General features: G+C 52.3%; 1 non-coding gene and 1 pseudogene across 1 annotated transcript; both read right to left on the bottom strand.

Moving 5' to 3' along the window:
- Window positions 1-5,590: 5,590 nt before the first annotated feature.
- Window positions 5,591-5,767, bottom strand: LOC140407943 (U2 spliceosomal RNA; annotated as a pseudogene).
- A 5,590-nt stretch (window positions 5,768-11,357) lies between these two features.
- LOC140408014 (U2 spliceosomal RNA) lies at window positions 11,358-11,550 on the bottom strand. Its single transcript, XR_011939965.1, has one exon. It is a non-coding gene; the product is annotated as a U2 spliceosomal RNA (small nuclear RNA).
- Window positions 11,551-13,333: the final 1,783 nt, after the last annotated feature.

Genomic DNA, 13,333 nt, shown 5'->3' with positions numbered 1-13,333 from the left:
ACTTTATTCATAAAAATTTATCATGAGCATTACAGAAACATTTCAAATTGTCTTGACTGTACATTTCCGGCAGGGTTACATGTTGCCTTGACTTTCTTTCATTCAATTTTGATATTGTCATACACATATCACTCTTTACATTACAATTCCTTCTTAAATATTTACATTGTCATGTTTGTTTTATACATTGGAGTGTTGGTTGCCCAGACCGACGGGCTTTACACTGTTACGCGCCCCTCGGTGTACATTTGCTGGAAAGACTTTACACAGTGGTCTTTCCCCATTGCGCCTTGGCGGCAGCTGCCCCAAGCTTGAGTGCGTCCCTCAGCACGTAGTCCTGGACCTTGGAATGTGCCAGTCTGCAACACTCGGTCGAGGACAATTCTTTGCACTGGAAGATCAGCAAGTTTCGGGCAGACCAAAGAGCGTCTTTTACCGAGTTGATGACCTTCCAGCAGCAGTTGATATTTGTCTCGGTGTGTGTCCCTGGAAACAGTCCGTAGAGCACAGAGTCCTGTGTCACAGATCTGTTTGGGATAAACCTTGACAAATACCACTGCATCTCTCTCCAGACCTTCTTTGCAAAGGCACATTCCACAAGGAGGTGTGTGACCGTCTCATTTCCGCCACAGCCACTCCGAGGGCAGCGTGCATTGGTGCAGAGCCTTCGGGTGTGCATGAAGAATCTGACAGGGAGGGCCTTTCTCACCACCAGCCAAGCTAGGTCTTGGTGCTTGTTTGAAAGTTCTGGTGATGAGGCGTTCTGCCAGATGACTCTGGCAGTCTGCTCAGGGAACCATCCAACGTCCTCCACGGTCTCCTTTTCCCTGAGGGCCTCGAGGACATTACGTGCTGACCACTGCTTCATTGCCTTGTGGTCAAAGGTGTTTTCCTTCAAAAACTTTTCCACAAAGGACAGGTGGTACGGTACGGTCCAACTACTTGGAGCGTTCCGCGGCAATGAGGCCAGGCCCATCCTTCGCAACACCGGGGACAGGTAGAACCTCAGTATGTAGTGACACTTGGTGTTTGCATACTGGGGGTCCACGCACAGCTTGATGCAGCTGGACACAAAGGTGGCCAACAGGATGAGGGAGGCGTTGGGTACGTTCCGCCCTCCCTTCTCCAGAGGTTTGTACATGGTGTCCCTTCGGACACGGTCCATCTTGGATCGCCAGATAAATTTGAAGATGGCCCGGGTGACTGCTGTGGCGTAGGGTCGGGTTATGGGCCAGACCTGCGCCACGTACAGTAGCACCGAGAGTACCTCACACCTGATGACCAGGGTTTTGCCCGCAATGGAGAGGGAGCGTTGCTCCCACCAGCCCAGTTTCTGTCTTACCTTTCCTAGGCGCTCCTCCCAGTTTTTGGTGCACGCCCCAGCAGCTCCGAACCATATCCCCAGCACCTTCAGGTAATCGGACCTGACAGTGAAGGGGACAAAGGACCGGTCGGCCTAGTTCCCAAAGAACATGGCCTCGCTCTTGCCCCGGTTTACCTTGGCTCCAGAGGCCAGTTCAAACTGGTCGCAGGTGGTTAAGAGCCTGCGTACAGACGCAGGATCCGAGCAGAAGACGGCAACGTCGTCCATGTACAGGGAGGCCTTGACTTGCATGCCTCCACTGCCTGGGATCGTCACTCCTCTTATACCCGGATCCCTCCTGATGGACTCGGCAAAGGGTTCTATGCAGCACACAAAAAGGGCAGAGGAGAGAGGGCAGCCCTGCCTGACTCCAGATCTGATCTGGAACTTTTCTGATTCCCACCCATTGATTGAGACTGCGCTATATTTGTTTGTGTAGAGCAGTTTGATCCAATTGCGAATTCCCTCCCCAAACCCCATTTTGGAGAGCACATCCATCATGTAGGTGTGCGATATTCTGTCAAATGCCTTCTCCTGGTCAAGGCTGATGAGGCAAGTGTCCACCCCCCTGTCCTGCACGTAGGCGATCGTATCCCTGAGTAGCGCGAGGCTATCAGAGATCTTCCTGCCGGGTACAGCACAGGTCTGGTCAGGGTGGATCACCGACTCCAGAGCAGACCTGACCCGATTGGCGATGACCTTTGCTAGAATTTTGTAGTCCACATTCAACAGTGAAATGGGTCGCCAATTTCGAATTTCTTCCCTTTCCCCCTTCTGTTTGTAGATGAGGGTGATGATGCCTTTCCTCATGGACTCTGACATGCTGCCTTCCAGAAGCATACTCTCGTACACTTCCAGCAGGTCTGGGCCCATCCAGTCCCACAGAGCCGAATACAACTCAACCGGTAAGCCGTCGCTTCCGGGAGTTTTACTCGTCTCGAAGGACTTGGCGGCCTTTGTCAGCTCGTCCAGAGTTAGTGGTTTGTCCAGGTTTTCCAGCTCGCTGTCGCCTATGACCTCCGTGATAGTCGACAGGAAGGTCTGGGAAACAGTGCTATCTGTTGGCTTCAGGTCATACAGTCCGGCATAAAAGGATTGGCTGATCCTCAGGATGTCAGACTGCGATGACTTTTCAGAGCCATCTTCTTCCTTCAGGCTGCTGATCACAGAGGTCTCTCTGTGCACCTTTTGGAAGAAGAAGCGTGAGCACTTTTCGTCCTGCTCCACGGAGCGGACTCTGGAACGGAAGATAACCTTGGAGGCCTCCGAGGTGTAGAGCGAGGCTTGCTGGCTCTTCACCTCTTGGAGATCCTCCTTGACATCCACCCCCATCGACTGCAGCTGGAGCAAATTTTGCATACTTTTCTGGAGCCTGGACATGACCCCTCGTCTCTCTCTCACCTTTTGAACGCCCTTGAGGATGAAAAACCTCTTGATATTCCCCTTGATTGCTTCCCACCAGAGATGTGGGGCCTCAAAGAGGGGTTTCTCGGTTCTCCAACCTTTGTAATCCCTCCTGAGTTCCTCGATGTTCTCAGGGGTCAGCAGTTTTACATTTAGCTTCCACGTCCCCCTGCCTACCCCCTGGTCTTCCTGCAGGTGGCAGTCGGCCAGTAGGAGGCAGTGGTCAGAGAAGAACACCGGCGTTACGTCGGTGGACCTGACCGTGAAAGCTCGGGACACAAAAAAGAAGTCTATCCTGGAGCGGACGGACCCGTCTGGCCGTGACCATGTGTATCTACGCTGCGCGCCGTCTGCAGGGTTGCTGCAGACGTCGAGCAGCTTGGCGTCTTTTACCGTTTCCATCAGGAGTCTGGACGTAGCGTCTAGTTTGCTGTCGGCTTTGCTGGATCGTCCAGCCGCATCGATGATGCAGTTGAAGTCACCACCCAGGATGACCGGCTTGGAGGTGGCCAACAGCAGTGGGAGTTGCTGAAGAACTGCCAGCCGCTCACTTTTTACGGCCGGGGCGTACACATTAATAAGTCTGAGAGGGGTGTTTTTGTATTTCACGTCTGCTACGAGGAGGCGCCCGCCCACCACCTCCTTAACGTCGGAGATGGTGAAGTTGCCTCCCCGCAGCAGAATACCCAGGCCGGAGGAGCGGCAGTCGTTTCCTCCTGACCAGATGGATGGCCCGTGGGACCACCAGCTCGACCAGCGCCTGTAGTTGCTGAGGTGCGGAATTCCGCACTCCTGCAGGAACAGTAGGTCAGCTTTTACATTTGCCAAATAGTTGAGTGTGGCTACACACCGCGAAGTATCTTTGATGCTTCGCACATTTATGGATGCAATTTTTAAACCCATTATAAAAAGATAGATTTACCAGTCTCAAGAGTCCAGAGTCTATACAGTTGGCTGTTCCAGCTGTTGAATGTTCCCCAGCATGCCGGTGGTGCTCGCAAACTTTAGCACAGTTGCAGGGCTGAGAAAACTGTTCTGGTCCGTACTGGCCCCGTGATTTTGATGCAGATGCATTGGGGGGGTGATGTAGCCCTGGGGTTCGTCGTGGCAGTCAGTAGGTGTTGGGGTTGCAGGCCGGTCTTCACCTGGGTTGTTGCTGCTCGTTGCTATCGGGGGTTGGTCTGTGACCTTGTTTTCTTCCCGGTCGGTGGTCTGGGGGGTCTGTGCCTTCCGTTCCACGTTGGTGCTTTGCCTCTTTATCTGAGGCCGATTCTTGTCCTGTTTTCCCTCATCGGATGAGGTGTCGGCACTAAGTGCGCCGGCTGAGAGGTGTCGCTTTTTGCCACTACCCCTCAGGGGGTTCTTCAGTTTGTTTTTTTGTTTCCTCTTTCGTTTGTCCCTGTTCACTGTTTCCCAGGGCTCTTTATTCTTTGTCCCATCCTCTTCCTCTTCCATTGAGTGTTCCTCATCAGATGGGGCTGGGGTTGGGTTGTCAGGAGGTGCTGGGGCCTCCTCTTTTTGTTGGGGGCCCTTCTGTTGCTTTTCCTCATTCTGAACCGTGGTGTCTTTTTCGGTGGAGGGTGTATGCACCTCCTCTCTGGTCGCCTTTTTAACTCCGCTGCTGATGATTTCAGCGTATGTCGCCCCGCGTTTCGGGCAGGCCCTGTAAAGATGGCCGGCCTCCCCACACAGGTTGCAGCACTTGTCTTCTTTGCAGTCCTTAGTCATGTGTCCCTCCTGCCTGCAGTTCTTGCAGAAGGTCACACTGCAGTTTGCGGCAACATGCCCCGTTTTGCCACAGGTGTGGCATACACGTGGCTGTCCCACGTAGTAGAGGTAGCCACGATTTACTCCAATAGCGAAATTGGAGGGGGGATGCAGGATGGCTCCGTTGCTGTCCGTTCTTAGGGTCACCTTGACCTGGTGCTCACTTGTCCAGATGCCGAAGGTGTCTTTCACTTGCACGCTGTCACTTTTCAGCTCAGCGTACCTGGCGAGGAACGTGAGCACATCAGATACAGGGACGTGGGGGTTGTACGTGTGCAGTGTAACAACCCGATTTCGCTGTGCCGGTAGCGTAAACAGAGGTTCCGCAGTCAGGATCGACAAGGGGCTCTGGTTACCTTTTTCCTTGAAGACGTTCAAGAATTTGATGCACGCTGCGACGCTCTTGAAGGTGACATCAAAGAAACCATTCTTGGGGAAGTTTTGCAAGCAGAAGATCTCTGTTGCTTTAAACCCACAGCACTCGAGCAGCACCTTCTTCACGAAGTGTTTCCGGTCCAAAGGTGACTCTCCATCCGTTTTCTTCACTGTGACTCGGACAGTGTTTCGCACGCCCCAGCCTGGTGGTCGGGATGCAGCTGCATCCATAGCTCGTACGTTGGGTGTGAAACTGTATCGGCGTTAGGCCTAAACCCGAGGTTTAGGCCAGCATGTAGATCCACCAATAGCAGCCAAGCTCCAAACGTTTCTTCTTTGACGACTTCAATCCCTCCGAGTTCTCCAATCCACGATCGTCATCAAAATCCTCAGCTTCCCTCGATCAAATGAGACTACACTTGATCTTAGCCAAAAGGCCGAGAAGCCGAGTAATGCACATTGAAGAGTGAAATGGGTGGTGAATTTCGAATGAGTTCCCTTTCGCCGTTGTGCTTGTAAGATGCGTTTGGTCATTCTTCATGACACCCCGGGGCCAGGTAGATGGTGAGTAGCAGCAGCCAGTTGCCAAAGCATTTTGTTGTGTGCTGAAAGAACTGTGAATAAAGTGTATATTTGTATGTGTTTGAGCTGTTTTTTGAGTTTGAAATTCCCCATGAAGGGGTGGTGTGCACCGTTGCTGGAGATACTGCAATACCAGGTCGATGCGTGGAGTGGACGGAGCAAGCCCCTATTCCATCTCCCTGCTCCAAAAATCAATTTAATATATGGTCCCCAGATAAGGGACGTATCAGATATTAAACTGATAAGAACAGATTTTTTTTTTATTCAAAAAAATATACTTTATTCATAAAAATTTATCATGAGCATTACAGAAACATTTCAAATTGTCTTGACTGTACATTTCCGGCAGGGTTACATGTTGCCTTGACTTTCTTTCATTCAATTTTGATATTGTCGTACACATATCACTCTTTACATTACAATTCCTTCTTAAATATTTACAGTGCCATGTTTGTTTTATACATTGGAGTGTTGGTTGCCCAGACCGAGGGGCTTTACACTGTTACCCGCCCCTCGGTGTACATTTGCTGGAAAGCCCTTACACAGAGGTCTTTCCCCATTGCGCCTTGGCGGCCGCTGCCCCAAGCTTGAGTGCGTCCCTCAGCACGTAGTCCTGGACCTTGGAATGTGCCAGTCTGCAACACTCGGTCGAGGACAATTCTTTGCACTGGAAGATCAGCAAGTTTCGGGCAGACCAAAGAGCGTCTTTTACCGAGTTGATGACCTTCCAGCAGCAGTTGATATTTGTCTCGGTGTGTGTCCCTGGAAACAGTCCGTAGAGCACAGAGTCCTGTGTCACAGATCTGTTTGGGATAAACCTTGACAAATACCACTGCATCTCTCTCCAGACCTTCTTTGCAAAGGCACATTCCACAAGGAGGTGTGTGACCGTCTCATTTCCCCCACAGCCACTCCGAGGGCAGCGTGCATTGGTGCAGAGCCTTCGGGTGTGCATGAAGAATCTGACAGGGAGGGCCTTTCTCACCACCAGCCAAGCTAGGTCTTGGTGCTTGTTTGAAAGTTCTGGTGATGAGGCGTTCTGCCAGATGACTCTGGCAGTCTGCTCAGGGAACCATCCAACGTCCTCCACGGTCTCCTTTTCCCTGAGGGCCTCGAGGACATTACGTGCTGACCACTGCTTCATTGCCTTGTGGTCAAAGGTGTTTTCCTTCAAAAACTTTTCCACAAAGGACAGGTGGTACGGTACGGTCCAACTACTTGGAGCGTTCCGCGGCAATGAGGCCAGGCCCATCCTTCGCAACACCGGGGACAGGTAGAACCTCAGTATGTAGTGACACTTGGTGTTTGCATACTGGGGGTCCACGCACAGCTTGATGCAGCTGGACACAAAGGTGGCCAGCAGGATGAGGGAGGCGTTGGGTACGTTCCGCCCTCCCTTCTCCAGAGGTTTGTACATGGTGTCCCTTCGGACACGGTCCATCTTGGATCGCCAGATAAATTTGAAGATGGCCCGGGTGACTGCTGTGGCGCAGGGTCGGGTTATGGGCCAGACCTGCGCCACGTACAGCAACACCGAGAGTACCTCACACCTGATGACCAGGGTTTTGCCCGCAATGGAGAGGGAGCGTTGCTCCCACCAGCCCAGTTTCTGTCTTACCTTTCCTAGGCGCTCCTCCCAGTTTTTGGTGCACGCCCCAGCAGCTCCGAACCATATCCCCAGCACCTTCAGGTAATCTGACCTGACAGTGAAGGGGACAAAGGACCGGTCGGCCCAGTTCCCAAAGAACATGGCCTCGCTCTTGCCACGGTTTACCTTGGCTCCCGAGGCCAGTTCAAACTGGTCGCAGGTGGTCAAGAGCCTGCGCACAGACGCGGGATCCGAGCAGAAGACGGCAACGTCGTCCATGTACAGGGAGGCCTTGACTTGCATGCCTCCACTGCCTGGGATCGTCACTCCTCTTATGCCCGGATCCCTCCTGATGGACTCGGCAAAAGGTTCTATGCAGCACACAAAAAGGGCAGAGGAGAGAGGGCAGCCCTGCCTGACTCCAGATTTGATCTGGAACTTTTCTGATTCCCACCCATTGATTGAGACTGCGCTATAGATGTTTGTGTAGAGCAGTTTGATCCAATTGCGAATTCCCTCCCCAAACCCCATTTTGGAGAGCACATCCATCATGTAGGTGTGTGATATTCTGTCAAAAGCCTTCTCCTGGTCAAGGCTGATGAGGCAAGTGTCCACCCCCCTGTCCTGCACGTAGGCGATCGTATCCCTGAGTAGCGCGAGGCTATCAGAGATCTTCCTGCCGGGTACAGCACAGGTCTGGTCAGGGTGGATCACCGACTCCAGAGCAGACCTGACCCGATTGGCGATGACCTTTGCTAGAATTTTGTAGTCCACATTCAACAGTGAAATGGGTCGCCAATTTCGAATTTCTTCCCTTTCCCCCTTCTGCTTGTAGATGAGGGTGATGATGCCTTTCCTCATGGACTCTGACATGCTGCCTTCCAGAAGCATACTCTCGTACACTTCCAGCAGGTCTGGGCCCATCCAGTCCCACAGAGCCGAATACAACTCAACCGGTAAGCCGTCGCTTCCGGGAGTTTTACTCGTCTCGAAGGACTTGGCGGCCTTTGTCAGCTCGTCCAGAGTTAGTGGTTTGTCCAGGTTTTCCAGCTCGCTGTCGCCTATGACCTCCGTGATAGTTGACAGGAAGGTCTGGGAAACAGTGCTATCTGTTGGCTTCAGGTCATACAGTCCGGCATAAAAGGATTGGCTGATCCTCAGGATGTCAGACTGCGATGACTTTTCAGAGCCATCTTCTTCCTTCAGGCTGCTGATCACAGAGGTGTCTCTGTGCACCTTTTGGAAGAAGAAGCGTGAGCACTTTTCGTCCTGCTCCACGGAGCGGACTCTGGAACGGAAGATAACCTTGGAGGCCTCCGAGGTGTAGAGCGAGGCTTGCTGGCTCTTCACCTCTTGGAGATCCTCCTTGACATCCACCCCCATCGACTGCAGCTGGAGCAAATTTTGCATACTTTTCTGGAGCCTGGACATGACCCCTCGTCTCTCTCTCACCTTTTGAACGCCCTTGAGGATGAAAAACCTCTTGATATTCCCCTTGATTGCTTCCCACCAGAGATGTGGGGCCTCAAAGAGGGGTTTCACGGTTCTCCAACCTTTGTAATCCCTCCTGAGTTCCTCGATGTTCTCAGGGGTCAGCAGTTTTACATTTAGCTTCCACGTCCCCCTGCCTACCCCCTGGTCTTCCTGCAGGTGGCAGTCGGCCAGTAGGAGGCAGTGGTCAGAGAAGAACACCGGCGTTACGTCGGTGGACCTGACCGTGAAAGCTCGGGACACAAAAAAGAAGTCTATCCTGGAGCGGACGGACCCGTCTGGCCGTGACCATGTGTATCTACGCTGCGCGCCGTCTGCAGGGTTGCTGCAGACGTCGAGCAGCTTGGCGTCTTTTACCGTTTCCATCAGGAGTCTGGACGTAGCGTCTAGTTTGCTGTCGGCTTTGCTGGATCGTCCAGCCGCATCGATGATGCAGTTGAAGTCACCACCCAGGATGACCGGCTTGGAGGTGGCCAACAGCAGTGGGAGTTGCTGAAGAACTGCCAGCCGCTCACTTTTTACGGCCGGGGCGTACACATTAATAAGTCTGAGAGGGGTGTTTTTGTATTTCACGTCTGCTACGAGGAGGCGCCCGCCCACCACCTCCTTAACGTCGGAGATGGTGAAGTTGCCTCCCCGCAGCAGAATACCCAGGCCGGAGGAGCGGCAGTCGTTTCCTCCTGACCAGATGGATGGCCCGTGGGACCACCAGCTCGACCAGCGCCTGTAGTTGCTGAGGTGCGGAATTCCGCACTCCTGCAGGAACAGTAGGTCAGCTTTTACATTTGCCAAATAGTTGAGTGTGGCTACACACCGCGAAGTATCTTTGATGCTTCGCACATTTATGGATGCAATTTTTAAACCCATTATAAAAAGATAGATTTACCAGTCTCAAGAGTCCAGAGTCTATACAGTTGGCTGTTCCAGCTGTTGAATGTTCCCCAGCATTCCGGTGGTGCTCGCAAACTTTAGCACAGTTGCAGGGCTGAGAAAACTGTTCTGGTCCGTACTGGCCCCGTGATTTTGATGCAGATGCATTGGGGGGGTGGTGTAGCCCTGGGGTTCGTTGTAGCAGTCAGTAGGTGTTGGGGTTGCAGGCCGGTCTTCACCTGGGTTGTTGCTGCTCGTTACTATCGGGGGTTGATCTGTGACCTTGTTTCCTTCCCGGTCGGTGGTCTGGGGGGTCTGTGCCTTCCGTTCCACGTTGGTGCTTTGCCTCTTTATTTGAGGCCGATTCTTGTCCTGTTTTCCCTCATCGGATGAGGTGTCGGCGCTAAGTGCGCCGGCTGAGAGGTGTCGCTTTTTGCCACTACCCCTCGGGGGGTTCTTCAGTTTGTTTTTTTGTTTCCGCTTTCGTTTGTCCCTGTTCACTGTTTCCCAGGGCTCTTTATTCTTTGTCCCATCCTCTTCCTCTTCCATTGAGTGTTCCTCATCAGATGGGGCTGGGGTTGGGTTGTCAGGAGGTGCTGGGGCCTCTTCTTTTTGTTGGGGGCCCTTTTGTTGCTTTTCCTCATTCTGAGCCGTGGTGTCTTTTTCGGTGGAGGGTGTATGCACCTCCTCTCTGGTCGCCTTTTTAACTCCGCTGCTGATGATTTGAGCGTATGTCGCCCCGCGTTTCGGGCAGGCCCTGTAAAGATGGCCGGCCTCCCCACACAGGTTGCAGCACTTGTCTTCTTTGCAGTCCTTAGTCATGTGTCCCTCCTGCCTGCAGTTCTTGCAGAAGGTCACACTGCAGTTTGCGGCAACATGCCCCGTTTTGCCACAGGTGTGGCATACTCGTGGCTGTCCCACGTAGTAGAGGTAGCCACGATTTACTCCAATAGCGAAATTGGAGGGGGGATGCAGGATGGCTCCGTTGCTGTCCGTTCTTAGGGTCACCTTGACCTGGTGCTCACTTGTCCAGATGCCGAAGGTGTCTTTCACTTGCACGCTGTCACTTTTCAGCTCAGCGTACCTGGCGAGGAACGTGAGCACATCAGATACAGGGACGTGGGGGTTGTACGTGTGCAGTGTAACAACCCGATTTCGCTGTGCCGGTAGCGTAAACAGAGGTTCCGCAGTCAGGATCGACAAGGGACTCTGGTTACCTTTTTCCTTGAAGACGTTCAAGAATTTGATGCACGCTGCGACGCTCTTGAAGGTGACATCAAAGAAACCATTCTTGGGGAAGTTTTGCAAGCAGAAGATCTCTGTTGCTTTAAACCCACAGCACTCGAGCAGCACCTTCTTCACGAAGTGTTTCCGGTCCAAAGGTGACTCTCCATCCGTTTTCTTCACTGTGACTCGGACAGTGTTTCGCACGCCCCAGCCTGGTGGTCGGGATGCAGCTGCATCCATAGCTCGTACGTTGGGTGTGAAACTGTATCGGCGTTAGGCCTAAACCCGAGGTTTAGGCCAGCATGTAGATCCACCAATAGCAGCCAAGCTCCAAACGTTTCTTCTTTGACGACTTCAATCCCTCCGAGTTCTCCAATCCACGATCGTCATCAAAATCCTCAGCTTCCCTCGATCAAATGAGACTACACTTGATCTTAGCCAAAAGGCCGAGAAGCGGAGTAATGCACATTGAAGAGTGAAATGGGTGGTGAATTTCGAATGAGTTCCCTTTCGCCGTTGTGCTTGTAAGATGCGTTTGGTCATTCTTGATGACACCCCGGGGCCAGGTAGATGGTGAGTAGCAGCAGCCAGTTGCCAAAGCATTTTGTTGTGTGCTGAAAGAACTGTGAATAAAGTGTATATTTGTATGTGTTTGAGCTGTTTTTTGAGTTTGAAATTCCCCATGAAGGGGTGGTGTGCACCATTGCTGGAGATACTGCAATACCAGGTCGATGCGTGGAGTGGACGGAGCAAGCCCCTATTCCATCTCCCTGCTCCAAAAATCAATTTAATATATGGTCCCCAGATAAGGGACGTATCAGATATTAAACTGATAAGAACAGATTTTTTTTTTTTTTTTTTTTTTTTTTTTTCAAAAAAATATACTTTATTCATAAAAATTTATCATGAGCATTACAGAAACATTTCAAATTGTCTTGACTGTACATTTCCGGCAGGGTTACATGTTGCCTTGACTTTCTTTCATTCAATTTTGATATTGTCGTACACATATCACTCTTTACATTACAATTCCTTCTTAAATATTTACAGTGCCATGTTTGTTTTATACATTGGAGTGTTGGTTGCCCAGACCGAGGGGCTTTACACTGTTACCCGCCCCTCGGTGTACATTTGCTGGAAAGCCCTTACACAGAGGTCTTTCCCCATTGCGCCTTGGCGGCCGCTGCCCCAAGCTTGAGTGCGTCCCTCAGCACGTAGTCCTGGACCTTGGAATGTGCCAGTCTGCAACACTCGGTCGAGGACAATTCTTTGCACTGGAAGATCAGCAAGTTTCGGGCAGACCAAAGAGCGTCTTTTACCGAGTTGATGACCTTCCAGCAGCAGTTGATATTTGTCTCGGTGTGTGTTCCTGGAAACAGTCCGTAGAGCACAGAGTCCTGTGTCACAGATCTGTTTGGGATAAACCTTGACAAATACCACTGCATCTCTCTCCAGACCTTCTTTGCAAAGGCACATTCCACAAGGAGGTGTGTGACCGTCTCATTTCCCCCACAGCCACTCCGAGGGCAGCGTGCATTGGTGCAGAGCCTTCGGGTGTGCATGAAGAATCTGACAGGGAGGGCCTTTCTCACCACCAGCCAAGCTAGGTCTTGGTGCTTGTTTGAAAGTTCTGGTGATGAGGCGTTCTGCCAGATGACTCTGGCAGTCTGCTCAGGGAACCATCCAACGTCCTCCACGGTCTCCTTTTCCCTGAGGGCCTCGAGGACATTACGTGCTGACCACTGCTTCATTGCCTTGTGGTCAAAGGTGTTTTCCTTCAAAAACTTTTCCACAAAGGACAGGTGGTACGGTACGGTCCAACTACTTGGAGCGTTCCGCGGCAATGAGGCCAGGCCCATCCTTCGCAACACCGGGGACAGGTAGAACCTCAGTATGTAGTGACACTTGGTGTTTGCATACTGGGGGTCCACGCACAGCTTGATGCAGCTGGACACAAAGGTGGCCAGCAGGATGAGGGAGGCGTTGGGTACGTTCCGCCCTCCCTTCTCCAGAGGTTTGTACATGGTGTCCCTTCGGACACGGTCCATCTTGGATCGCCAGATAAATTTGAAGATGGCCCGGGTGACTGCTGTGGCGCAGGGTCGGGTTATGGGCCAGACCTGCGCCACGTACAGCAACACCGAGAGTACCTCACACCTGATGACCAGGGTTTTGCCCGCAATGGAGAGGGAGCGTTGCTCCCACCAGCCCAGTTTCTGTCTTACCTTTCCTAGGCGCTCCTCCCAGTTTTTGGTGCACGCCCCAGCAGCTCCGAACCATATCCCCAGCACCTTCAGGTAATCTGACCTGACAGTGAAGGGGACAAAGGACCGGTCGGCCCAGTTCCCAAAGAACATGGCCTCGCTCTTGCCACGGTTTACCTTGGCTCCCGAGGCCAGTTCAAACTGGTCGCAGGTGGTCAAGAGCCTGCGCACAGACGCGGGATCCGAGCAGAAGACGGCAACGTCGTCCATGTACAGGGAGGCCTTGACTTGCATGCCTCCACTGCCTGGGATCGTCACTCCTCTTATGCCCGGATCCCTCCTGATGGACTCGGCAAAAGGTTCTATGCAGCACACAAAAAGGGCAGAGGAGAGAGGGCAGCCCTGCCTGACTCCAGATTTGATCTGGAACTTTTCTGATTCCCACCCATTGATTGAGACTGC

Source organism: Scyliorhinus torazame, chromosome 2, assembly GCF_047496885.1.
Source record: "Scyliorhinus torazame isolate Kashiwa2021f chromosome 2, sScyTor2.1, whole genome shotgun sequence".
Classification (NCBI taxonomy): domain Eukaryota; kingdom Metazoa; phylum Chordata; class Chondrichthyes; order Carcharhiniformes; family Scyliorhinidae; genus Scyliorhinus; species Scyliorhinus torazame.
The sequence above is the reverse complement of the archived record's forward strand: the minus strand, read 5'-3'. Positions and strand labels throughout refer to the sequence as shown.